Below are 27,198 nucleotides of genomic sequence, written 5' to 3' on the forward strand. Positions count from 1 at the left end.
TTTGTGCAGTTAATGTACAGTTCAAGATGGCTCCTGAGTTTTCTAGAGTATAAGTTCAGAAGTGAGAAGGATAAATCTTTGCACAAAGAAAATAATTTTACTCTAATATATATGGAGATATTCTTGCAAAGATGATGTATTCCACACCTCCTCTTAATCCACCCACATGAAACATTCAAAATTAGCATCTTTAGTAAGTGTATTAGTTTCCTAGGTCTGTCATAATAAAGTATCATTAACTGGGTGGCTTAAAAGACAAAGGAAATTTATTCTCTCACCATTTGGGAGATTTAGAAGTCCAAAGTCAAGGTGTTGGCATGGTTTGTTTGTTCTGAGGTCTCTGAGGGAACAAAAACAATATCATATTTAACTGTACCTAATGAATATGGATACATTCAAATATTAGAAAAATGGTATCAATCTGGGCAATGTAAAACAAAAACCTAAAGTTTAAAAATGAATATTATTTACATGTGCTTCAATTAGAAAGATTATTAATTTGCCATCATAGATAAAATTACCAAAACATAACAGTACCATTTTGCAGATTCTACATGTTGCTTACTTAAAATCCTATGAAAGAAACATAATTTTCATTACAATAATGTAGACTGAGTTTGACATTGAACATCTTTGTTTAGGAAATCAAAAAAGATTTATTTCATGATGTTTCTAGAATTTTCTGTATATTGGCAAACATCATCTCGCAAAAAATTACTTTTAACAGCTTTGTAAATTCTCTCTGTAAATCTTTTTAAGATCACATGCTATGGAAATTTTTTATTTTAGCGTAATTGTTCATATCAATTGAAATTTAAACACTTAAGTAAATTTTAACTAGAGAAATTTAGAGATATTCAAATGAAACATTATGAAAATTTATATTTATAAAGGAAAGGCATACCAAATATCTACTTGACTTTACTGATTACATTTTATTGTTGAGTGTACTTGATAACTTTATTGACAAAACTTAAAATTTTAATAGGTACTACAAGTAATGATTGAGCTACTAAAACCTCTGTTAGAGTTGGTCTGAAAAACATTGTACCGGAGTTCAAAATTATTGATACTTGCCAGTTACCAAAATGGAGTAATCATAAAGTTGGTAAAAAATGCATATGGACTTCCACCTCATGGCATCTGGTGGACACCAACCAACACAAAATGAAGCAAACAAATCAAAGAGTATTTCCACCCAAGATTTAACCTTTTCCTGTTAACTTAAATTCATAATCACATTGGCTGTCAGGACTAGCTAGCTTATTGATTACATGTGATTCACAGCTCTCTTTCAACACAAAGAATACAAAGATCACATTTTAATGTAGTTTTGAGTAAACTTTAAAAAAGATAGTGCCCTAAGTTCATCATTTATAGGTACTAATTTATGTTGAAAGTATTTTACCTTTTCTCATGGCTATTGGACAATTTCAGTTTTCTTCCTCTTTTTGGAACAATTGGGATAAACTGGGCACTGTTTAAAAACCAACCATTTTATTATTATATGTGAATATTTTATTATCATGGAGTTGTACACAGCTTTGGTTAATTATTATCACTCTCCTATGTGTTTTCAACTCCTTTACCATCTCTATTTTTGTACATTATTCCTATCTCAAACTTACTTTTTATAATTAATGTTGAATATTCTACTATTTTACCCCTTTTTTGAAAAGGCAGCTCCTAGATTTATGTCTTTATTTTTGTGTATGGTGTGAGAAAATGGTCCAGTTTCATTCTTCTGCATGTTGCTGTCCAGTTTTTTCAACACCATTTGTTGATGAAACTGTTCCCCACCCCACGAATATTCTTTCCTGCTTTGTCAAAGATTAGTTGACCATATAGTCATGGGTCCATTTCTGTGTTTTTTTTATTCTGTTCCATTGATCTCTGTGTTTGTTTTTGTGCCAGTACCATTCTGTCTTGATGACTACAGCTTTCTAATATAGCTTGAGGCCTGGTCTTAATTATCTTCAAACTCACGAATTTCTTCCTTTGTCATTTTTTTTATTCCTTCTAGTTACCTTTCTTTTGTATTGCTGTAATTTTTCGTATTTCATGAGTTAAATGGCGATTCCCATTTTTACTCCATTAAGAGTGAAAGTATGTAAATACTACATTATTTCTGATTACCCCTCTTGCCCATAGCCAGTTTCAGTTCATGTACAATTCATACCATATGGGACAATATTGTAATTCAGGAAACATGATTTGTTTAAGTTGTATTATATAACAGTAAAAGTTGAATAATAGAGAGAATTGACTGTTTACACTGGCCTAAGTATATAGGTATCTTGCATATATAGACAATTATAATATTAAGGTATCCCCATGAGGAAGTTACTGTTCTAAACTTATTTTATTGGTGACATAACTAAGGCATAGACATATCATATCTTGCTCAAAGTCACCAGTTATGCAAGAGCAAACCAAAATTTATATCCAGTGCGATAGTAAGTCTTACGTGTCAACGTGGATAGGCTAGGGTGCCCAGTTGTTTGGTCCAACACTAATCTAGATGTCCCTGTGAAGCTACTCTGTAGATGTTATTAATGTTTGTAGTCAGCTTGACATAATTAAAGGTGATTATCCTCAATAAAGTAGATGGGTGTCATTCAGTCAGTTGAAGGCCTTAAGAACAAAAACAGGTTACAAAATGAAGAAGCAATTCTGCATCAAGACTCTTAGAAATCCTGCCTGAGTTTTTGCTCTGCTGGCCTGTCCTACAAACTGACCAGCTTACACAGCTGCATGAGCAAATTGGGCAAAATAAATATTTCTGTCTCTCTCTGTCCCTCTTTCTCTCTCAATCTCTCTCCCCCCCCCTTCCTTCGTCTCCCTCTTTGTCTCCCTCCCTCCTTCTCTCTGTGCTATCATCTATCACAATCTATCTATCCATCATCTATCTATCTATCTATCTATCTATCTATCTATCATCTATAATCCATCATATGTTATTTTACTCTGGACATAACTCACTGATAACTAACATTTTCCTTCAGGTTCCTCAACTGCCTTGTTAAGAAAGTTTGTCATTTATATTACTTAACTAACAAAATAGCAAATGCCTTGATGCTAGGTAGCAAGATATCACATGTTGCACTCCACAGTCACTCCCAAATGTACACACTTCTTATCTTTTCACTCAACATGAAGACAGAAATCAATTTGGAATTTCATTTAAAAACTGATATGTTTCCTGTGTGTTACCCCATGATTTTGAAAGAGAGGCTCTGCTGCTTTTTATACTTATTACTTTTTGATTTGTCAGGTTTGTTGAAAAATCTTAGTCAAGTTCTGTATGTATCCCTGATTCATATACTAAGATAAGAGGCAATAAATAGATAACCCACCCTTCCTCACAGTCCATAGAATACCACCTGTCTAGGCCAGATATCTCTATAAACTCTACTTGGGGGAAAAATATGACAGAAGTCTCACTGTTTAAATCATGTACATTTTTAGTTTGTCTCTTAATTGACCTCTGTGGGAAATTTGACATATCTGACCATTGTTTCCTTATTGAAATTTTCTTCCCTTGATATCCATGAGCCAATCAGGCCAGACTGTATTATTAGTTTTTTAAGACCTTCCTCTGTCCATCTCTAAAATGATTATGTGCTTTCTTCTCTATCAGGAGAATTTTATGTATAAACACAGCTTCATATATTTCTTATATCCTAATATCTCCAAGCAAAATTGAAATACTTGCCTCAACATATATGACTTGTCGGCTTATACAATGTCCAACTCTATATAATCTGCAGAACTGAACAGCTCAGTCATGAATACAACTTACTACTCATTTTTCAAAGGATTCAGAGTCACTTTAAGCTATGTAAAAAAAGTAATTCATCATGTTCCCCCCGATCTTTAGCCCATTTCAATCTTGCTCTCTCTCTCTCTCTCTCATTTCCATATCTCAGCAACTATTTATTGTCTACACAATTTGTTAAGCCAGAAGTCTGGGAGAGAGAAAAATCCAAGAGGAAAACTCATCTTCCTTCTCTTTTTTTTCTTTTACCTACTGAATCACAAAATCTTATCCATTTTATATCCTAAATATTTGTCACTGATTTGATTTCTCTGTATCCATTATTTTTATTATAGACTAAACATTTATCATGTTATGATTGGGACCTTGCAAATCTTTTGTCCAAATCTTTTGTCAGTTTCACACTCTTTAATCATTCCTGTCTATTATGTCTTCTCTTCCACTGCCCCAAGTGATTATTCTAACTTAATTACATTAACCCTCAGCTTAAAATCGTCTAGTAGCTCCTCAGTAACTAAAAATTGACATTTAAACTCAAGATAAAATCTAAACTCAAAAAGTTACAAAATACCATCTAAACTTTTCTTATGATCTGATTCCTCACTCCCATCTTTGGTCCTAAACCCAAATGATACTATAAATCATGGTTTACATTAGTTTCTTATTGTTGCCCTTACAACTCACCACAGATTTGGTTTCTTAAAACAATATAAACAATTATGTCACAGTTCTTATAGGTCGGAAAACCAGATTGGCACAGCTGTCTCCTCTGCTCTAGGTTTCAGAGATCTCAATCAAGGGATCGGCCAGCTGGCTTCTTATCAGAAGACTTTAGAAAGAATCTCCTTCTGAGGTCATTCAAGTCGTTGGCGGAATAAAGTCCCCTGTGTTTGTAGGATGGAGGTCTCCATTTCCTTGCTGACTGTCAGAGTCTGCCCTTTGATCCTGGAGGCTGTCACTGGTTCTTGCATGTTGATACCTACATTTCAGAGCCTGCAACAGTGTATTAAATCCTTCTCACCCATGGAACCTCTTTGACTTCACTTTCTGCTACTTCGGTCTGACTTCTTGCATCTTTTTCTTTTAATTTGAGCTGGACAAAGTTATCCAATTTTAATGACTCGTGATTCCATTGGACTCTTAAGGTCTTTAGCCTTAATTACATCTTCAAAATCCCTTTTCTGTTGGCATAATATGTTCACAGCGATTAGGTCATAGGTCATCCAGCGATTAGGTCATAGACATTTATGGGTATCATTATTCTGCTTGCAACCTTACTGTTCCTTCACGTTTGTGTTCTTCTTCTTGCATCTTTCCGGACTATACCTACCTTTTGATATGTCTGGAAGATGATTATATACCCCTCACATCTCAGCCTAAAGGCTGCCACTTCTGACAAAATAGGCCTGTTGAGATGAACCTTCTACAATGCTACCGTTGTGCATTATCTTCTGTCATAATTATGGTAATTAACTTATTTTACTGCATTTGTGCATATCTCTACGTTTACTAGACTATAAAACTTGTGAAGATCGGGCGAATCACCACAGGAAGTTTACTATAAAAATGTGGGGAAAAAATGAGAGAATGAAGTGTTAGTTTGATACATATATGAGCAAATCTGTTTTTATAGTTTTCATGATTCTTGTTGAAAGCTATTACACATTTTAAGTGAGGTGTGTTAGAATTTTGTGCCTAAATTTTTGATAGTCAAATAAGGCAAAACATATGTATCTAGTGCCATATGCTGCAGAGAAGCTTATTGAGGGAACACTTACAAACAGGGAAGAAGCAGTGGCAAATCTTGCTCCAAATCTCACTATTACACAGCTTAGATGGCCAATACTTTGATAGACATACCCCTCCCGCATCCAGTAATGCTCTACATATTTATAAGGTCAGGGGGCAAGAATATCTGTGTGAGCAGGTAATGATAGAAACCCCTAGAGGTGGAATGCTTGTTAGAAAAGAAGAAACCTCTGGAGCTTTGTGCCTGCTGAAACGCTGGTCTTCCCTTTAGCTAACTTGAATCCTCTGAATCAACATTCAGCTCAGCTATCAGAGGAAGAAAACCAGCCTCAAGGGCTATCCAAACTGATCACCTTTTGTTTCTAAAAGGCAATAATGTATACTGAAATTACATTACTATGACTTTAGGGTTTTTTAAATCAGACAGACATTTGTTGGAATGCCAGATATGCCATTTATAAGTTATATATATAGACAAAGGTTGCATATAGCAAGTATGATATACATATATATGTATACATACTATATATAATTATATTAAATATATATTTATATTTGTGTATATATTTGTATATAAATATAAATATAAATATTTATATATTTATATTTATTTATATATTATTATTATATTAGATACATATATATATACATACATATAAGACAATGATTGCATCTAGCAAGTTTGAATAACATACACTGTAAACCTTTGTATTCATTAATGAGTAACTTTTCAAGCCTCTCCATTTTTTAAAAATTTACTTTAAAAATAGAGTCTTCGTGATCTCTTCAAATCACAAAAAACAGAGAATTCTGTTTATTATTTTATTTCATGATGAATGAAAGTTAACCAGGAACCACATTTTGCCTGATGGGAATTAAATTGTAATTAAAAAACAAAGGGTTTTGTGATCATTTATTTCACTTGCTCACCATTTGAAAACTTGATTTACATAGAATTCTTGACATTCTTATCTTTTTAATGTGCTAGGAAATTATTACTATTTAGCCTCTTTCCTATAATGGAACACTTTGGAGTGTAAAACCAATTTAGCTGCCAGTAGAAATAAGTGGACAAGAAATTAGTTGATAGGTCTAGGAGAGAAAGCTCCCCTAATTTAGAAACTAAAAGGATAAGTAATTGTAATTTTGGAAGCTCTTATTTTAGTTTTGATGAAAATTGACAAGAGAGTGGGATTTCTGATCACTTTATTATAGTAATATAGAGGTCTAAAACCCAGGACAGTTTAGTAGTTTAATTCATCCACTTAAAGGAAAAAAAAAAAAACTTACAGAGAGTGAACAAAATTATATTTGGATGTGAACAGGTTTAATGTAATGGTCTTGGGTTTTCAAGAGAATAAAAAATATTAGAGAAATGTCCACTACCCTTATCAAGGCCCAGAATATATGCATTTCATGTTTTTTAAAATATTTATAAAAATGTTTGAGTAAACATTGCTGAAGGCTAACGTGTTATCAAGGCCAAGATTTTCTGATGATCAATATGAGATAAAAGCTGTCATCATGATGGGCTGTGAGTGCTAAAAAATTCAGTAACCCAAAGCCATTCAGGAAGCAATTTAAAAAAAAAAAAAAAAGCTTAGGAAAAAAACACATTATAATGGTAATTTGGGGAAAAAATATACAGAAATGTTTTCTCCCGTTTATGTTGTTCTAATTCGTTGTCTGACTTATACACATTAAGTAATAAAATATGCTATAATGTAAATAACTTTTATATTAAACATTGTATTTAAAAATGAGTAATTTCAAAACTATTATGAAATAGAAGGCAGATGATATGCTGTAAATGTGTTTACAATATATCAAATATATTTGTATAAAATATAAAGAAATAATATCCATGTGTGCCCAGATGTTTAACCTTTTTAATTCACTGAAACTTGAATTTAAGATATCAATTGCCTTGTATAAAAAATGTGTCATTATTGGGGCGCCTGGGTGGCGCAGTCGGTTGAGTGTCCGACTTCAGCCAGGTCACGATCTCGCGGTCCGGGAGTTCGAGCCCCGCGTCGGGCTCTGGGCTGATGGCTCAGAGCCTGGAGCCTGTTTCCGATTCTGTGTCTCCCTCTCTCTCTGCCCCTCCCCCGTTCATGCTCTGTCTCTCTCTGTCCCAAAAATAAATAAACGTTGAAAAAAAAAATTAAAAAAAAAAAAATGTGTCATTATTTAGACAGAATTATGTACTCTAAATATGGAGAAGATATACATTTAAAAAATGTCAGCCTCTATTAAAAGCTAAATTAACTGATAAAGGAACTTGTGCCTGTAGGAAAATTTACAAACTTGCTCTTAGGATTTAGCTATGAATTTAAAAATTGTAAGATATATATAGAGATAGACAATAAAATTTTACATATACCTTTTTATTCAATCAACAAAACAACTTAAAGCTTAAATGTTAGTGGTAATTTTAAAATCTTGTGATAAAGAAGAGAAAATGTACATTTTTTAAATGTAAAAAGAAATTTAAAAAAAATTCTGAAGAATTCCACTTCTTTGTAAGAAAATTTGTAAAGAATTTTCTTAAGTGAGCATTGCACAACGATTGACTTATATATTTATTTTAACAGCTGTGAGGAATTTTTTGTTTAATAGTTTAGAATCTGTAATGTCATCAAACGAGGTGAGGCTTTGCTTTTTTTTTTTTTCCCCCCTAATCTATTTTTTAAAATTGCATCTGAATGCCTTTGGATTCTTGAAGATCTTTAGCAAAAATATGTAACTCTTCTTACATGTTTGGTAACTACCATCTGTGGTTACCAACTGTAAATTATGGTTTCCAAGAATGTTTCCCTTCTCCATTTGTTAAACTATATTCTCTTAAAGATACCATGCAAGATATTATTTGTTTGATAAGTAATTACTTATTCCTCAGAAATAAATTAGTCTTACTCCTCTCTTTTATATTTTGTATACTACTTTTATTGTATTTATATGTCCCACCCAGGCTTGTCCTACACTTAGATATTCAGTAGTTATTGAATTGAATGAAATTTCAGGGCTCCCAAAATAGATATTTCTGCTTGAAACTGGGGGTAAAAGTCAGCACATAATTCTTGTTCTTACAATAAATGTTATTTAGAAATTATTTTTACAGGGCGCCTGGGTGGCGCAGTCGGTTAAGCCTCTGACTTCAGCCAGGTTACCATCTCGCGGTCCGTGAGTTCGAGCCCCACGTCCGGCTCTGGGCTGATGGCTCAGAGCCTGGAGCCTGTTTCTGATTCTGTGTCTTCCTCTCTCTCTGCCCCTCCCCCGTTCATGCTCTGTCTCTCTCTGTCCCAAAAATAAATAAACGTTGAAAAAAAAATTAAAAAAAAAAAGAAATTATTTTTACAAACTATTTATCTATACATTGGTTTTATATTTGATCATAGGTTTACCTGGTGAATTAGGTTATTTGGTTATAAATTGGTTTCATCATATGCTTATAAATCAAGAACTACATATATCCGTGACCAGGTACAAATTATACCTTGAGTGTATAGCTTTGAACGTTGTTAAGTGCTAAATGAATAAATTAATTACAACCATTTCCACTATCTAATATAAATCATGGTATAATCTAGCTTTGGGCTTTCTTCTTGTGCTTGCTAAACTCTTACTCTAACCTCCTGAGCCTGCCTATCTTTTCATAGAAATTTACTCCTGGTAGGAACTGTATCTCTTTGTACTCATTTTTTGGGTTTTTGATGGCAAGGCTTTCTCATTCTGGTATAAGGTTTTACTAATCAATTACCTAATCTTATAAAAGAAATAATAGCACAATAGCAGTATAACAATACTAAACCTCATTAAGATAATACTGATTTATCAACTATATATTATTCAATGTAACCTCTTGTGTCCTGTGATATAAAAATGACAAATTAATATTTTATGTCAATTTGGGAAAGGAAAAATAAATATAGTGCATACAGAAAACAACTGTATAACAACAGAGCATAAACTAAAAGGTAAGTAAAATAGTGTACAAGCCTTGAATTTCAAACAAGATGATCAAACTTTTTAGAATCTGTTAACTGCTCTAAATGTATATTTTTTACTAACCTTGCCTTTGATTTCAGCTTTGCAGTCTAAAAAAAAAAAAAAAAAAAAAAAAGGCACAATTGCCAAGATGTATTTACTTTTTTTACAGTAAGATCTTTAAAACTATAACTTGTTCATTTTATCAAATTACATTTATTCACTACAAGAAACTTAAACAAAAAAGTGATGATAGAAACTTCTAAATCAGGTTTAGTTTCAAAATTCTGGTTTATGAATCAATACAATTTTGTAGAATTTAAATATTTCTATAACTTAATACTGGCACCACCTGCCACTATCTTCTTATGTTAGAGTTTTATCATTTTGAATAAATATGGTAAATAACAAATGCTCCCTGAAACCTTCTTTCTCTTTTAGGTATAAGCTTCAGTTCATAACAATTTACCTTTCTTTCTAAGCATTAGAAACAGAAAAAAAAAAATATGATAAATCCTAGATGCATATCTTTCTCACAAATTTTATAAAATGTCCATTCAATTTTAATTTAATGCTCTTCAATTAATAAAATTAAGTAAAGTCTGTTCTCACTGATGAATGATTTCATAATGCCAATATTGAAATATAAAAGTAGGCATAAATTTCTGATATCCATTGGGTCTTTTGCAATCTTAGTCTATTTCGCTTTATCATTTGTAATTTTAATTTTAGATTTTGAAGCAATATTTTTTTTTAGTAAAATGACTATTTCCCCCCAAGATAATATTGTATGTTCTGATGTAGTGCTATTATCAAAATGATCCAATTTTCTATAAATAAAACAACATTGTTCTAAGGGTTTGTGTTTTGTACTGTTATTCATCATTACATCTGTATTTGTTCTTCAAAATTTGCCTTTTCTGTTTCTTACTTAGGGAAGAATTTTAAGGGTTTATTCTTTATGCTCATATCATGTGTTTTTAAAGACAAAATAATGCAAATTTGTTCTCCATTTGGCTTACGTAATTTAATTCTTCTTCTACCTTTCCAAATTAATTGTGTTCTGTTAATCTGAGCTTTGCTTATGTCTGCATTCTGATATGACCTTTTAATTTGTCTTAATAAGACTGATATTACTGTCTTCGTCAAAAAGGATAGTGGCCTTTGCCACAGATGACTTAAAAATGTATTCACAAATCACTTGTAAGTGTATTCATTGATCAGAATTCTAACATAAGCAATTTTTATCATCTTCTTATAAATAGTGAATAGGACATTTTAATCCTCTGAAAATGATTCTCTTATTTGCCCCTATTATCTACTTTAAAGACAATTTTGAGTGTCCACCTGAAAATTCACTTTTTTAGAAGATTTCTGAATTGAACCCTAAAGGAATCTTTTCTCTGCAATTACCCTTGTTTATCATCCATTTGATTTTATTTAACACATTATCTGACAACAAGAGAAGATCCATGACCTTAATCTTACTGATCCTCCTTTATCCATTAGGCAAATGCCTAATTTAACAAATGAGTCTTCTGCTTGCCCTAAAACCAGAAAACTCATTTTTCCTCAAACTAATCAATGAAACTAGTTTAGAGAATAAGATTTTTTTTTTTTGAAGGGAAGGACCATTAAAAACAAAAAACAAAACAACAACAACAACAACATTACTTCAGGGCCATGTATAAACATGAAAAACACATTTTAAAACTATGAATCTAGAGCATATAAATATTTTAAGTGATAGTAGAGTATCAGTAAATCAGCACCTCCCATTGGAATTTCTATACTTATTTGCTCAAATTTTATTGTTGTTATTTGAAGATTGAAAAAGCAGTAGATACTATATATACCTACAACCATGTCTGAGATATACATTTTCCATAGAGACATCTTAAATTAATATTACATAAAATCACCTTGATGTTTCATGTATGATGTATGCTTGACAAATCTTCTTTGTGCCTACTTTTTCAAATTTAAAGCCCAAAGAAATTTTACCCTGATTATATCCTGAATGAGAAGCACATATAAATTTTTCTGAATATGATCTAACTAAGCACTGACTTCAGTGGCTTACAAAAAAACACACAGCCTTTTTTACAGAGATTTAAATTCAAAAGGCCACAACAGCAAATCATTGAAACACCATGCAAAAGATTTTACCTTGGATGTCATTCACACAGGAAGATGATTAAGTCATGATCCCACTTCTTATGAAATTTATCGTTTTGTTAGAGATTGTAAGAATATATATTAATTAACATTAAATAACTACAATTAGAGTTCCAGTTGAGAATGAAAGACAAGTTTCCTAGAACTTCTAGAAGTTCATAGGCTAAAATAACACCTTCTAATAATTTATGTGTATCTTCTCTACTCTTTCAATAACCATTTCTAATTCTCATTCTTTCCAACAAGGTCTTATGTTCATTAGGTATTTTGGTTGCTCAACTAATACAGGTGGGAGGGGCATTTATTTTACTGATACATATTGAATAATGGAAAACAAGAATTTCTCTCCCACGACTAAACTTCACTGAGTACTGAACACAGACCTTCTGGGAAGAGGAAAAATAGGAATACACTGATTCTTATGAAGATTGGAACTGGAAACTTATTCATGATCCAAAACACCTCCATTAAGTAAGTTATTATTTTAACTATATACCTTCCTGTTAAACATCATAACATTAAGAAGAATCTTACAATATACTATAACAGCAACAAATAGTCATTCATGTATTTCTACTACAGAACTTCATCTTTATGAAGATTTCTCTCTCCATTTCCACTCCCTCACCCTGCCCCACAAATCAAAGCAAAATAAGTACAACAAAAAGCTGCTCACCTTCCCTTGAGTTTTGTGTTGACAGGGTAAGAAACCTGGATTGATCTCTTTCTTCCCACTGAAGTTTTCATGTCCTTGCTAGGCAAGGATCTTGTGACACAGCACTAAATCAGTCATTTACCAACCTATGGATTGGCTGGTCAGGTCACTTCTGATAACCCACTGTGAGTATGATGAAGGGCCTATGTGGTAGAGACAATCTTAGGGCTATGGACAGAATGAATTTACAAGAGGGTTTGAATCAATGTCTGCCACCCACCAGCGCCCAGGCTTTTCAATATTATGGTACAGTCTGTCTCTGTGAATGGCAATGTCGTTCACCTTCAAGATTCCATCTAATAATTGGCAGAAACGGTTCCTAAAACTAGCATCTTGATCTCCTTTAAGTAGTACTCTTTATGTATATCCAAAAGCTGGGTTTCCGTGCTCCCATAATACACTATTTATAAGTGTTTTGAAAGTTGATTTTTTTCTAATCATTCCTTCACACTTATATCTTCCAACAGACTGCTTCCTTGAAGGAGTTAATTTTATAATATATGTACACCTCTATGTATATTTTGTATATTTAAATCTCCAATACTTAGCCCAGGTCTGCAGTTGCTTTTTAAATGTTCAGTAAATGACTTAAAATTTAATTTTTAAGGGGGAAATATTTTTAAATAACTTGTTCAAATAAGTATTTTATAGACTTATTTTATAATTATAGAAGTTTATTCCTACATAAACAACTTCCCCACTACTTGAAACATAACATATATTCCATGTGTACTTTTAAGCCAATGTACTGAGAATGGCAACATCTGTAGACAAGATAATTTATCAAGTAACTTGGAAGTGGCATGGTAAAAATGACTTAAATATTTTCTTTTATGGCTTCTTATATTGAGAGGCCTGTGCACTGACACTGTGTAAGTTTAACAGAGAGAATATTTCTCCCAGTTTAAATGTCAGACATACTGGCTTTCCATAAGGAATAAGATTATATTTTATTCTTATGCATTATTTCTAATATTTGTGCAAATATTTATAAAATGTACTGTCTCTTAATTTGGATGAAAAATATTAAAGATTTATGTACATATTGTTTATCCATTTGTTGTGCTGAAATTTTACTTTAATAAATTGAAAAAAATTAATCTCCTGATGAGAACTGATATTGATACATAGGGCCTTAGTTGTTTTGTAACTAAAGACTATAACCTCGAACTTGATATATTAAATTTTCCTTTGGAAAACAGTGATTTTTCTAAGACATGTGATGCTATTTCTATTTTCTCACCAAGAGGTTTAAATTTTAGTGATTTTGTGTATTCATGTAACTTTTCCAAACAGATCACAAGTTCTTTGAACTCAGAGTCTATATATTTATTATAATCCCTTTCATGCCAACTCTTCTCTCTATTCTGTATTCAATACACAATAAGCATACAATAAATGATTGTTATTCACAAAACTTTTCATCTGGACACCACTAAGATGGGGAGAAATATATTCTTATAGGATTTTCAGAAAAAAAAACTGTCTGAATCCTCAAATAGTTGGTGACACTCTGTTTTATATACCTTGAAAAAGGTGAACAAAAATAATATTTTAAGAAATGTTTTTAGGTAGTGTACAAGTTTATAAACTAAATATTTTACTAATGTATGTTATTTAAAGATTAATCATGAATGGAAATGTGTAGTTAAAACACTTGGCGATAGTGGCATCAAAAAAAATCATTCTGAACAGAGCCGGAGAATATTGATCAAGAGAAACTTAAGCCAAGTGCTTCTGTTTTCCTGTGTATTTTCACCAAGTAGCGAGTGGAAATAAGACTGGTTTAGGCATGTGTCAATGGGTATGCTGCTGGGAAGTTAGTTGCTGACTATGTAAGTTTAATATTACTTATGTATTAACAAGAATGCAGGTTTTTTTTTTTTCAATACCTCTTTTCCATTGTTCAGTCTTCTCTACTCTGTGACTAGGGCTTCTTTATTGCTAACTCTCTCTTTTGTTCTTACCTTACACTTTCTCACACTTTCTCATTTTAATGGTATTATTGTCTTACTTTATTTAAAACAAACAAGAATATTACGCTGACTTTACATCATGTCCTGCATAAAACTGCATGTGGCAGACCCTAGAAAGATGAATGTGAAGGCCCTTTGCTTGTGAGTGGGGCATAAAGGTAAAATTTGAACAGAGCCCCAGGGACTAGCATGATGATTAGAGTGGAACAGGTGGCCACAATCTTCTTCCTGTACGTAATTGGTAAAAACAAACAAACAAACAAACAAAAACACCTTAAAGTGACAAAATCCAGCAGCATCAGAAGTCTTATGAAAAAAGGGAGGAAGTCTGTTGTCATAAGGATTATTTCCTCATTAAAAAAAAATAAATAAATAACAAAGGTATTCAGTTGAACACCTAACTATAACCTAAGAATGTATTGGTTCACTAGCCACTGGCCCAATAAAATCCTTAAGAACATAGACACTTAAGAATATTGACTGCACATCTTCAGAAGTCTCTGTATATTTATTTGATAAAGACTATAGAAATTATGAGACCCTGGTGGGCTTGAAAATGACTCCTAATTGAAATGGACCAGTGTGGGCCAATCCAGCCCTATGCTTAGTATGCTTATTATGCTTAATATTTTACTGATTATCACTATGCTTCATGAAAAGCAAGACAAATTATATGTTGGGCTGCATTTGATGGCAGCCTTGAGGCATGGATCACTCTTCAGGTGAGAAAATACTAATGGTGAGACTAGAGAATTAGCAACAATACTTATTTAGAACAAGAAATAATTAATTCATGACAATATTATATATTATTTTTCTTAGCATTTTAATCAATTATTGTAAGAGTATTCATTAGCTTAAAAAAGATTACTCAATAATAATTAACATTAAACATATACACCTTGAATTTGGGCACTAAAATAAGGCTTCTCATTATTTATGTTGAGAACTCAGTGGGATCTGAAGTGTAGTTCATGACTAATAAACTAAGAGAAACTCCTCTGTTGGCTCAGAGCTAAACCTAAGTCTTAGACTTGTTTTATTATGTTTTTCTATATTGAAATACTTGAAGATAAAAATTTGAAATACATTATTTTGAACTGATGCACACATGCTATTTATGCATATGTATATATTTCTATCCACTTTATATCTGCACATAAATGTAAAAAATAAAATATATCAGTACTCTACCAATTTCCACTCAGCAAATTGCTGGAGAAAAATACCGGCAAGTTTTCTTCTCTTGTCCACCTAAGAATGAAAAAACATAAAACTATTTCATTCTGTTGTCAATGTGATAAACAGACATTTGGTTGATAATGTATCAACCAAAGGAGGAAATTCTTTTTTCCCCCTGAATTGGGAGTGGGGAGGCCAGGCCAACGAGGCGGTGTGGGAAGAACAATAGTATAGACAACTTTAAGTATTAATGTGCTCCAAAAACTACTTCTTTGAAAACTGGAAGTCACTACCGTTTAATCTTCACCAACTCTAAGCTGTGTGATTCTATGAAGATATTTTTGAGGAAAATAAAACTACCTCTGCATATATCCTGTTAAAACTTCATTACTTTTCAATAATTTTCCCCTCCGTTTTCAGTAAAAAAGCTCAGTAGCATTTCTAATACATTCACACTACTGGACAGCAATAGACTGGCAAGGATATGTTTGTTAGTTTTTTAATTTTGCAATAGATGGCCATAGCGACTTTTCTTCCACCTATGAACAGTATAGTAGCTATTAGTCATAAACTGCTATTAGCTATGATCATAAGCTGCTACTCATGTGGTGAGAAGTAATTGCTTTACCTATGATTGAACATAATGATTCAGGAAGCTTAGCTATTTTATTTTTTTACAGTCCCAAAATACCATTTCTCTTACATCTTACAAAATTATACTAATTTTTTCACATGAGAAAAGAGACTACTCTTAATGGAAATCTTACAATTAAAGCTTTTATTTTTAGAAGACACAGTTGAGAAAGTCTAATCTTAAATAAATTTAAAGAAAAATCATTGATACTGAATAATCAAGTATGAGTATTTTAAAATTTGAAAGAGCATCAATAGAAAAACATGAGACTAATTAACTAATGAATTAAACTATTGAGTATGTATATTTCAGTTATTAGTCTACTAGTCATTATCTATTTAATCACAAGGGCAACACGTGCACACACAATCTGATAATCTCAAATGTACAAGATAAAATTCATCTTTTAATTTTTGCATTCCTGAAAGGCAAACAACACTATTTTGGGTTATAGCCCCACAATAGCTGGTACACATAATATGACTGCTAAATATTTGTTAAACATTTGAGTTAACATTTTAAATTTTATGCCTGTGGCAAAGTATGTCATAATTAATTATCTGAATCAAAGAAACCACCGACAGTTAGCAAATATCCAGCTTTGTTCTGGGTATACAAATATTCATAAACCCTTATGAAACAGAAATAAAACAGTTTGAGGATAGAAAACAATGATTAAGAGAATAAATAGGGAATATGTGTTGTGGGAACAAAGTCTAAGAAATAGTAAAACTGTAGGAAAATGAGATCAATAAATAGATACATGATATCTATTAGTTTAACTATGCTGTCAGTTATGAGCTGTTTATCATAGTAAACATTAAGACTGTTAATAAACTTGAAAATGACATGTGACTTCACAAAGGCCACTGGGAAAAACTCTCTAGAGCCAAAACATTTCAGGGAAAGAATAAAATGAAGAACTCCTAAACCCACTGACCTAACGGTCTGTGTCTAGTAAGCACAAGTGACCAAACTCTAAAGAACTTAAGCTAACTCGAATAACAATAGCACTGTATAAACACTGGCGGCATAAGGTTTACAGGAATGTGGCATTAATAGCAATACTAAGCCATTTGCACAAGGCTTTTATATAATCGTAAGAACTGCTATGATAATAATTAGTTTCTCAGGAATTGTCGGTTTCAATTTTGAGTCATATCAATATTTCATATTAAATGTTAAAATTAGTTTGTCAACCAGACAACTATAACATAAGCCTTACTTTTGCATAGTAGAATATCCTTAGTAAAATCATTGGTTAAGTCTGTATTACTCATTTTTTTTTGGTTTGTATTCTTACCCACCAGGTTTTTTGTGTAATTTTATGCCTGAAGAAAATAAGATGGGATAATGTGTTCAATATAAGTGATAACATTTTTTATGCATTTTCTAATCGTTATTTTGAACCTACAGTTTAAATGCATGTTTGAATTATACTTTAGTGACTCAATTAACATAGAAAGAGTTTACTGGATAGATACACCTGTCATGAGATTCCAAATGTGAAAATCAATTTGCAAAATATAAATCCCTTTTTTCAACAAGTACAGACTAGGTTCGTATTTCTGTTGAGTTCTCATTTAACTCTGAAAACTTATCTTTATCTGGGTGTCTGGGTGGCTCAGTCTGTTGAGCATCCGACTTGACTTTTGCTCAGGTCATGATCACAGGGTGGTGGGATCGAGTCCCATGTTGGGTTTTGCACTGAGAGAAGAGTCTACTGGGAACTCTCTTTCTCTCCCTCTGCCCATCTCCCCCACTCATGGGCTCTTTCTCTCTCTCTCTCTCTCAAATAAATCAATGAATAAAGAAAAAAACAAATTTTATCTTTCACCGTAAAGGATAGTAAACGTGCATGTTGTCAAGAGAAAACTATTAACTTTGATTAGATTTGGAATTTATTATTTCATTAATTTATAAAATATTTAAATATATATATTTATTTTCTTTCAATATTAATAAAAGTAATCATAAAGATAAAAATGTTTATATATACACATACAAATAAGTGTGTGTATATTATCATATATATTAAAAATGTGATAGAATATAAAATATGGGTGCCTGGGTGACTCAGTTGCTTAAGCGTCTGACTGTTGGTTTCATCTCCTGTCATGATCTCACAGCTTGGGGGTGGGGGGAGGGAATTGAATTCTGCACTGACAGTGTGAAGCCTGCTTGTGATTCTTTCTCTCCCTCTTTGACTCTCCCCTGTTCACTCTGTCTGTCTCTCAAAATAAACAGATAAACTTAAAAAAAATTTTTTTTAAAGGATACAAATTTAATAAGTTTACATAAACTGTTTACTTCTTTAAATTAATTGAGGTTCTAGGGGCGCCTGTGTGGCTCAGTCGGTTAAGCGTCCGACTTGGACTCAGGTCAAGATCTCGCGATCTGTGAGTTCCAGCCCCTAGTCGGGCTCTGTGCTGACCACTCAGAGCCTGGAGCCTGTTTCAGATTCTGTGTCTCCCTCTCTCCCTCTGACCCTCCCCTGTTCATGCTCTGTCTCTCTCTGTCTCAAAAATAAATAAATGTTAAAAAATAAAAAAAATGAATAAATTAATTGAGGTTCTAATAAATTATTAATATAGTCATGCCCATAGTTCCTTAATTGATCAAATATTTTATTTTCTACATTTTATTTTATTTAAAAAAATGTTTCATGTTAATTTATTTTTGACAGAGAGAGAGACAGAGCATGAGCGGGGAGGGGCATAGAGAGAGGGAGACACAGAAACCAAAGGAGGCTCTAGGCTCCGAGCTGTCAGCACAGAGCCCGATGCAGGGCTTCAACTCATGAACCTCCAGATCATGACCTGAGCTGAAGTCAGATGCTTAACCAACTGAGCCACCCAGGCACCCCTATTTTTTAAATTTTAAATGTTTATTTATTTTTGAGAGAGAGAGAGAGGGAGAGTGTCAGTGGGGGAGGGGCAGAGAGAGAAGGAGACACAGAATATGAACCAGGTCCAGACTCTGAGCTGTCAGCACAGAGCCCGATGCGAGGTTTGAACCCACAAACCATGAGATCGTGACCTGAGCCGAGGCCAGATGCTTAACCAACAGAGCCACCCAGGTGCTGCAATATTTTAATGCTAATTAAAAACAAGTAAGTGAAATTGCAGAGCAATATTAATTTCAGTTTCTGGTTTTTACATTTGAGCAATAGAAAAAATTAAAACAAATTTACATATAGAATTTTTTGATTAATTTTAATTATATCCCCAAGTTCATCATAGAGTCCAGTTCCTACAAATAAATATTTTGAGAGTGTGTTTTTCATACTATTATTGCCACAACATCACTTCCTTACATTCAGTGTAAATTATAATATTATAAAAATTATGAAGCCACATAATAAACTAACACTATCATGGCTAATATTTTTGATATTCATTTTCTTGAATTGTTACATTTGTTAATTAGAATAGTTTTTACAAACCCTGCAGCAATCACTTTCCCCCAAATAGGGTATTGAAGGAAGGAAATGTTTTAATTTTTTTTTTTACATTTATTATTTTTGAGAGAGAGAGAATAAGCAGAGGAGGGGCAGAGAAAGAATGAGACACAGAATCCAAAGCAGGATTAAAGCTCCGAGCTATCATCACAGAGCCTGATGTGGGCTTGGACTCACAAACTGTGAGACCAGGACCTGAGCTGAAGTCAGACGCTCAACCAACTGAGCCACCCAGGTGCCCCACTTTTTTTTATTTATTATTTTTTTAACATTTACTTGTTGTTGAGAGACAGAGACAGAGCATGAGCAGGGAAGGGGCAGAGAGAGAGGGAGATACAGAATCTGAAGCAGGCTCCAGGCTCTGAGCTGTCAGCACATAATCCGATGCAGGGCTTGAACCCACAGGCTATGAGATCATGACCTAAGTCGAAGTTGGACACTTAACCGACTGAGCCACTTAGGCATCCCTTAAAGAAGAAATATTTTAAAAATCAGCTACTCTAATCTAATGTCACCAGTTTATCTAAACAGTTAAATCTCTTTATTAGTTTAAAATTCATTTTGAAACACTTAAAAACAGGAAGCTGTTTAGATTGTATGATTAGATGCCATATAGACCATTGTGTTTGCATTAAATGCCAACATAAGAAATTTTAAATGATTAAGGGGTGCCTGGGTGGCTCAGTCAGTTAAGCGACTGACTTTGGCTCAGGTCATGACCTCATGGTTCATGATTTCGAGCCCTGCACAGGGCTCTGCACTGACAGTTTCAACAAAACACGTATCTTTGTCCTAATTTTATGTGTGTTGGGGACTTATAGCCACAGATACATGATGAAATGCAATTGTATGAATGTTTGCTTCATGAATTTAACTACGCTAGCACTTAGTTAATACTTTTAAAAATAAATTCCAACTAACTAATAACTCTAGAGAACATAGATATTACTATGTATTTGACTCATTCACCCTTGAATGAACTAACCAATTTAACAGCCTAGAGACAGTTGACCTTCAGCAACTATAAGAAAAAAAAAACAAAAACAAAAACTATGTAATTGCTAATGATTTTATTGTCACTAAATTTAATCCACTTATGGCAATGCCCTTTCCACTGTCACAGGCTTCATAGTTTCTTTCATCAAGCTGAATAAATTTTTGTTAATATTATGCTTAATGTACAGCTCTTCAGTTTTGTTTGTTTTGTTTTGGTTTTGGTTTTGGTTTTGGTTTTTAACGATGGGCTAAAGCATGGTTTCATGCATTGGGGATTTAAAATTTGAGCATTTTCTAATTTACTTTGTATTGCAAAATTATTTCCTGAATTTCATCTTTCGTAGGCCAAACTGCACTGAAGCTTTTATAGATAATTTTCTTTGATCAATACATTAGAGCTTAAAAAATATTATTCTTGTACATGTCATAAGCATTCTATCACAACTTTTGCATGGACAAATTGAGTTACCTATAATTGTATAATTTATTTAGTTTTATTATATCGTAACAATATATTTCAAGGATATTTTTTCAAAGTGAGATATCTTCAGAATATAAAAGAGAGTTAAGGGGAAAATATTACCACTGAGATAATAAAAACCATTTTATAATTCAGAGTTGAAATATACTGTAAAAGTGTATGATTATTTTGCTTTCAAAATCTTCACTAAACTTTTCTTACCGAGTAGATCGTCACTTTACATATGAGACTTCTTGTATTGTTTCCAAACTTTAGTCCATTTTCTTGGAGGGAAAAAAAACAAACAAAAGATGTTTTGAAAAACCTGTCAGAGTGTGGCTAATTAATTTAATTATAACAAAAATGGCATTAGCTTGATAAAAAATTATTTAAAACTTACTCTTTATTTTATATCGGAAATATGAGAAATTTCTTTAAATGTTTATCTATTTTTGAGAGAGAGAGAGAGAAAGTGAGACCGTGAGAGGATGTAGGGGCAGAGAGGGAGGGAGACACAGAATCCAAAGCAGGTTCCAGGCTCTGAGCTGTCCTCAAAGAGCCTGACATGTCGCTCCAACCCATGAACTGCGCGTTCATGATCATGACCTGAGCCTAATTCAGATGCTTAACCGACTGAGCCACCCAGGTACCCCAGATATATGACAAATTTTGATATGGTTATTGCATTGCTTTATATCCATTCCACATTGTTTAATAAACATACAGAGTCAAAATATTTGCTTAGAAAATTGAAATAAATCTTTACTGGTATAAAATACTGTTCTATTAATGATAATAATCATCATGAATTACTACTATATGTAGGCTAGTAACAGGCTTAGGGTATATGGTTTTAATGTTGATTCTACTTTTTTTTTCTTTTTTCATCTTATTATTCTTTTAATGTTTACTCTTGAGAGAGAGAGAGAGTGGGGGAAGGGCAGAGAGAGAGGGAGACACAGAATCCAAAGCAGGCTCCAGGCTCTGAGTTGCCGGCACATAATCCGATGCAGGGCTCAAACCCACAAGCTGTGACATCATGACCCGAGATGAAGTCAGAAGCTTAACTGAATGAGCCACCCAGACGTCCCTCTTCTTTTTCTTGTTTTAAGGTTGGGTTTTTTTAAAGTTTTTCTTATGTATTTATTTTGAGAGAGACAGAGAGAGTATGAGAACATGAGTGGGGGTGGAGCAGAGGGACAACGAGAGAGAGTAAAACCCCAGCAGGCTCCACACTGTCAGCACAGAGCCCAGAGCCCCACCGTGGGGTTTGATCTCATTACGGTGAGGTCATGACCTGAGCTGAAATCAAGAGTCAGATGCTTAACCAATTGAGCCATCCAGGAGGCTCTTGATTCCCATAATTCCCATAACTAGTATAATTATTTATCCGAACCCATGGAATGTATAACACTAAAAGCGAATCTTAATGGGTGATACTGATGAATCAATATAGATTCATTAACAATGAACCACTCTGTACCACTCTGGTGGGGGATGTTACTAGTCGGGGGAGGCTCGGCATGTGTGAGACAAGTCTCCGTATGGGGACTTATCCAGGGAAGTCTCTGTGCCTTTTGCTGAATTTTGCTGTGAATCTGAAACTCTTCCAAATATGAAAATCTACTTTTAAAAATCTAGCACAAATATAGTTTAATGCAGTGTAAGTATGAAATGAAGTTAGGCATATGACATAATTATTTTAAGTTGTACATAAAAAGTATAATATCCTGATGTAAATATATAAGGAAGTGAACACCTTCAGATTCCAGTAGATTCATTGTTTTTATATAAGCCATAGATTTACTTTCAGTATTGGTATATTACCGAAAAGTAGAAGCAAAATGAGGTATGCATTTTGCCTTAAAAACAAAATCTTCTTAATGCACTCAACATAGTGTTTTCCAAAGAATGTTGTCGCATATGCTCAACACTCATTATATATTCAAGTACAGCCGAGGTTATTCAGTCAGCATAACAACATCTTGTCGGCAACCTTGCTGATCTGTATAAAAGCCAATAAATACTGAATGTAGTGGTATTATCTGAGAAGAGCAATCTTGCCCAGGACACAGAGGGATCGTTCCTATCTTCCTTCAAGTGCTTTCATGAAATATTTATGGTTCAGATATACCAGAAGTGGATTTCAGTTTAATATCTACTCTCAACTGTAGCTGTGTTGAAGCATGCATTAGTCTTTCCGTGTGGATTTTGAAAATATGTCAGCTGGTAATAATAAATCAAGACATACAACTATTAATTATTCGTAGTAAATGGGAAAAACAAACACTGACACAAATAGTTCTAATTAAATAATTAATAATATATATGTCAAGTGCATTTTTATATTACTTTACATTACTTAAAACAAGAACCCCCTGATCACCATACCACAGTGGACTCAGTAACAGAGTGATCACAGATCTTGGTTAAGTAATGCAACCAAAATGTAGACACAGATAGAAAAACAGATAAAACCTTCATGAAATGTGAAGTTTATCTTTACAAAAAAAAGTACTTAAAAGATAAACTGAACCAGACAACTCTGAAACCTCTTATATGGAACTAAGGGAAAAAAATCTGTTCATGAATTATACATTTTAATAAACCAATTAGTTCTAAACTAAAACAAATAAAAATACCTTATAATTTGGTGCTCCATATTTATAGAGTCGAATACACTTTTTAATCTCCCATAGAAACTCTTGAGACGTGTTCTAACAACAAATCTAAAACAAAAGATCATAGTTTATATTTATGAATAGGTCATTTTCTATCCATTACATCCATGATTATATTTCGATATTCCATTACCTTCTAAGGCATTTTGTTCTACTTTGAGGAAAAGTGACAGATGTTATTCTACTTTTTTTCACTGGATCTTCGTTTCTGTAAACTTTTTCTGCTAACATTTGTGTGTGTGTGGTGGGGGAGGGGGAAATTCCAAAGCATATAACACTTTGATTCTAAAATGGGACTATACGGCACACAAGGCAACATATATTTTGGAGTTACACGCCTTTACTTGACTTTTTTTTAACTGAAGCACATCTGCATTCTTAGCCCTATTGACTGTTTCACTACCACCACCCCCATTCTGTCATGCCTTTTGATATCTATGTATTATGACCCCTTTCAGAAAGATTATATTAAAAAGCCATACAGGAAAACGCGCAGTGGCTTGAGAGTCAAGATAGCGGCACTTTTGTCTGAAATGAACAAGTAACTGGCAGTGTGGCTTGGGGCAAGACAAGTTACTGTGACTATGCTTTATCATGTGTCAAAAGAGGAGAGTGGAACTAGATAATAAGTCAGACATTCTAGCTATTGGTTTCTGTGAAATATGTATATTCCATTCTTATTCTATCAAGGACGTGTTAAAAAAAACCCTCTATCACTTATTTATTCACACACGCAGACACACTCACACACAGACACTCTCATATGCCATGGCCCCCAAAACAACTTTTAAAGTACTAACATTGCAGCCTTTGGATCAGTAGTCTACTACTGACATACTTCATTTCTGACTTGTTAGAACTCTGGTGTAATATAAAGATAATTTGTAATATTGTTATGGCTATAGAGAGGGAAAGAACTGGACATATTTTCTTTTAAATTATAATAATATTTTCTGTACTAGTAATTCAAAGGATACAGGCAAGAGCACTAACAAACCAAGCATTTTTCTTTTGGAGAAGATAAAAACAAATATTGATTCTGTTTTATGTATTTTCTCTCTTGCTTAGGACATATTTTAGTTTTAATTCATACGTAAGGTTTCAGCAGTGCATGTGGAACATAGCTTAAAGAGGAAGAGCATTTATGCTGAGGTATAATTTCAATTTTTATCTCCTTATTACAAATCTTACCTGATATTCTTCAGCGAGTAATGTTCCCCCAAATCTATAAAATTTAGGTTTATTTATGAATAATCTCCCACACAGACTAGGCACAGTCTCCCAAATGAATTGAACACATAAGGACTCCCTGTTATCCTTCTACTAGGAAATACTCTGAATATGTTTACCAGAATACTGTTTTGTTTTTTTTTTTTTTTTTTTAATTTTCTGATAAAGACAAGGAAGAGGTTAAAGTTTTCCTGGAATTTTTTTTTTTTTCAGTCACCAATTTATCAGGGAACAAGAGTGATTCTGGGAGAAAAATACAAGGATGGACTCTCAGAGTGTGATGGGAATGTGAGATAGTTTGTGCCCCCTCTCCTGTTCATTGGGGACGCCCACTCCTGGTAAGGAACTCCATCATCAAGTAAACAATATGAGATCGTTAGTGGATACCAATAAGTCATCCAAGTGCTCGCTGAACGTCTCTGAGACATGTGACCATAATGGCATAGATGAAGTTTATCACAAATTCAAAAGCATGCATGTCTTTTTATTAATGGACACAAATAATCTGATACAGAAAGGTACCCAATCTGCCAGCAGTGGAAACCAGAACTGACTCCTAATGTGGTACCCAACCGTAAAAGAATCAGTCATCCAAGAGAAAGGTGAAATTTACTGAACTGTGTTTATCCCAGGGAGGGACAGAAATTTGCCTTAATTGGGCTGACAAGGATTTTGAATGTTGGTTTCCTTTCCTTAGACAACGTTTTGGAGACCAGAAAAACAAAAAAAGTTCTTACCAAAATTTATATCAACACTAAAGGTATACTATTTAATTTTGTTTTTATACAAAGAACTTATTTAAAAGTAAAAGATTTAAAAAATGTGGCATTTGGGATGTTATCCATGGGCTTCAATTACATTCACACATGTGCCTGGTACATAAATAAATGATACATCTTCCAACTATCTTCTAAGCAGCTAACCCAGTAGAATAATGGAATGGCTTATTGAAGACATTTCCTTTATTGACTGGAACCGCCACTGGCGTTTTGCAATTAGGGCCTTTATGAGGTATATTCTAAATGAGTTGCATTTATAAGATATAATTTCTTCCCTGGTCAGAATATAAGGATCCAAGGACAATGTGTAAAAGTTGCTTTATTGCAAAATAGCCTGTTTTTCATCCCTGTTACTCTGAGATCTGCTTCCTGAGAAATCTTACTATTTATTTGAAGGAATGTTTCCAAAAGGTAGTGCAATGAATTGCTCATTTAGACCTGTTCTTTTTGCCAGTAGGCAAAAAAAGAGTTAAAATGTTGCCCAGGGTGATCAACTCCCAGGTGACCTAGTAGAACAAGTATAAGAATATGAACCCTGGAGCCAAACTGCCTAAATTCAAATTTCAGGTAAGTAACTATTGGCAAACTTGCTTAAGATCTATGTCACAATTTCCTTGATAAAGTGAGGCTCTCGATAGTTAAATTTGCAAACTCTATGAAAAGTGGCAGGCAGAAAATAAATTACCTATGCATATTTACTTATGACATTAGCATAAATATTAAAGTGAAATAATATTGTCTCAGTTGCGGAGGCAAGGAGTATGTGTGAAACCAAAGTAGTCCTCTGGGATGCAGCAAACAGTGGTAAAATTATTGCAATCCTATAGAGACAGGAACACCAAGGTTCAGACTATTCAGGAATAAAGGGATTATTTCACAGGGGAGACAAATAATACCTTAGCATCAGAGATTTAGAGGCAATTTGAATGGGTAGAGTGAGAATGGGGAAGAAAACTGTATATTTTCATTATGAACTCGTGATCAATGGGACAAAAATCTCAAATAGCTTCCAATATTTTCATTCTTGCTTCTCTCTCTCTCTCTCTGTCTCTAATCTCTCTAGTGCTCTCTTACTCTCTTTCTGTTTTTCTTTCATAATATCATCAACATTATCATCAGTTTCATCCCTTCTTTTTCATCAACTTTATCCCTTCATTTTCCCGTCTCTTACTTTACCTCATAATTTTATAGAGTGTGTTGTTTATGGCTTCATTTACAATGCAATACGTTTGTTAAATCATATCAAGAGAGGCATCTGATTGCAACAGGAGGAATGGTAGTGTTGCTCTTGTTGAGAACTTCAAGCATAGGAAGAGGAATGTGGATGCAACATAGCACCCTAGCTGCGTTTTGAACAGTGAGCTGTGGGGAAAAAAAAAAAATGTTGTATATT

General features: G+C 33.3%; 1 long non-coding RNA gene across 1 annotated transcript; it reads right to left on the reverse strand.

The window, feature by feature from the left end:
• Positions 1-278: 278 nt before the first annotated feature.
• Positions 279-27,198, reverse strand: LOC123583045. Its single transcript, XR_006704718.1, has 3 exons — positions 26,982-27,198; positions 23,758-23,844; positions 279-340 (listed from the first exon to the last, which is right to left on the reverse strand). It is a non-coding gene; the product is annotated as an uncharacterized LOC123583045 (long non-coding RNA).

Source organism: Leopardus geoffroyi, chromosome B1, assembly GCF_018350155.1.
Source record: "Leopardus geoffroyi isolate Oge1 chromosome B1, O.geoffroyi_Oge1_pat1.0, whole genome shotgun sequence".
Taxonomy (NCBI): Eukaryota; Metazoa; Chordata; class Mammalia; order Carnivora; family Felidae; genus Leopardus; species Leopardus geoffroyi.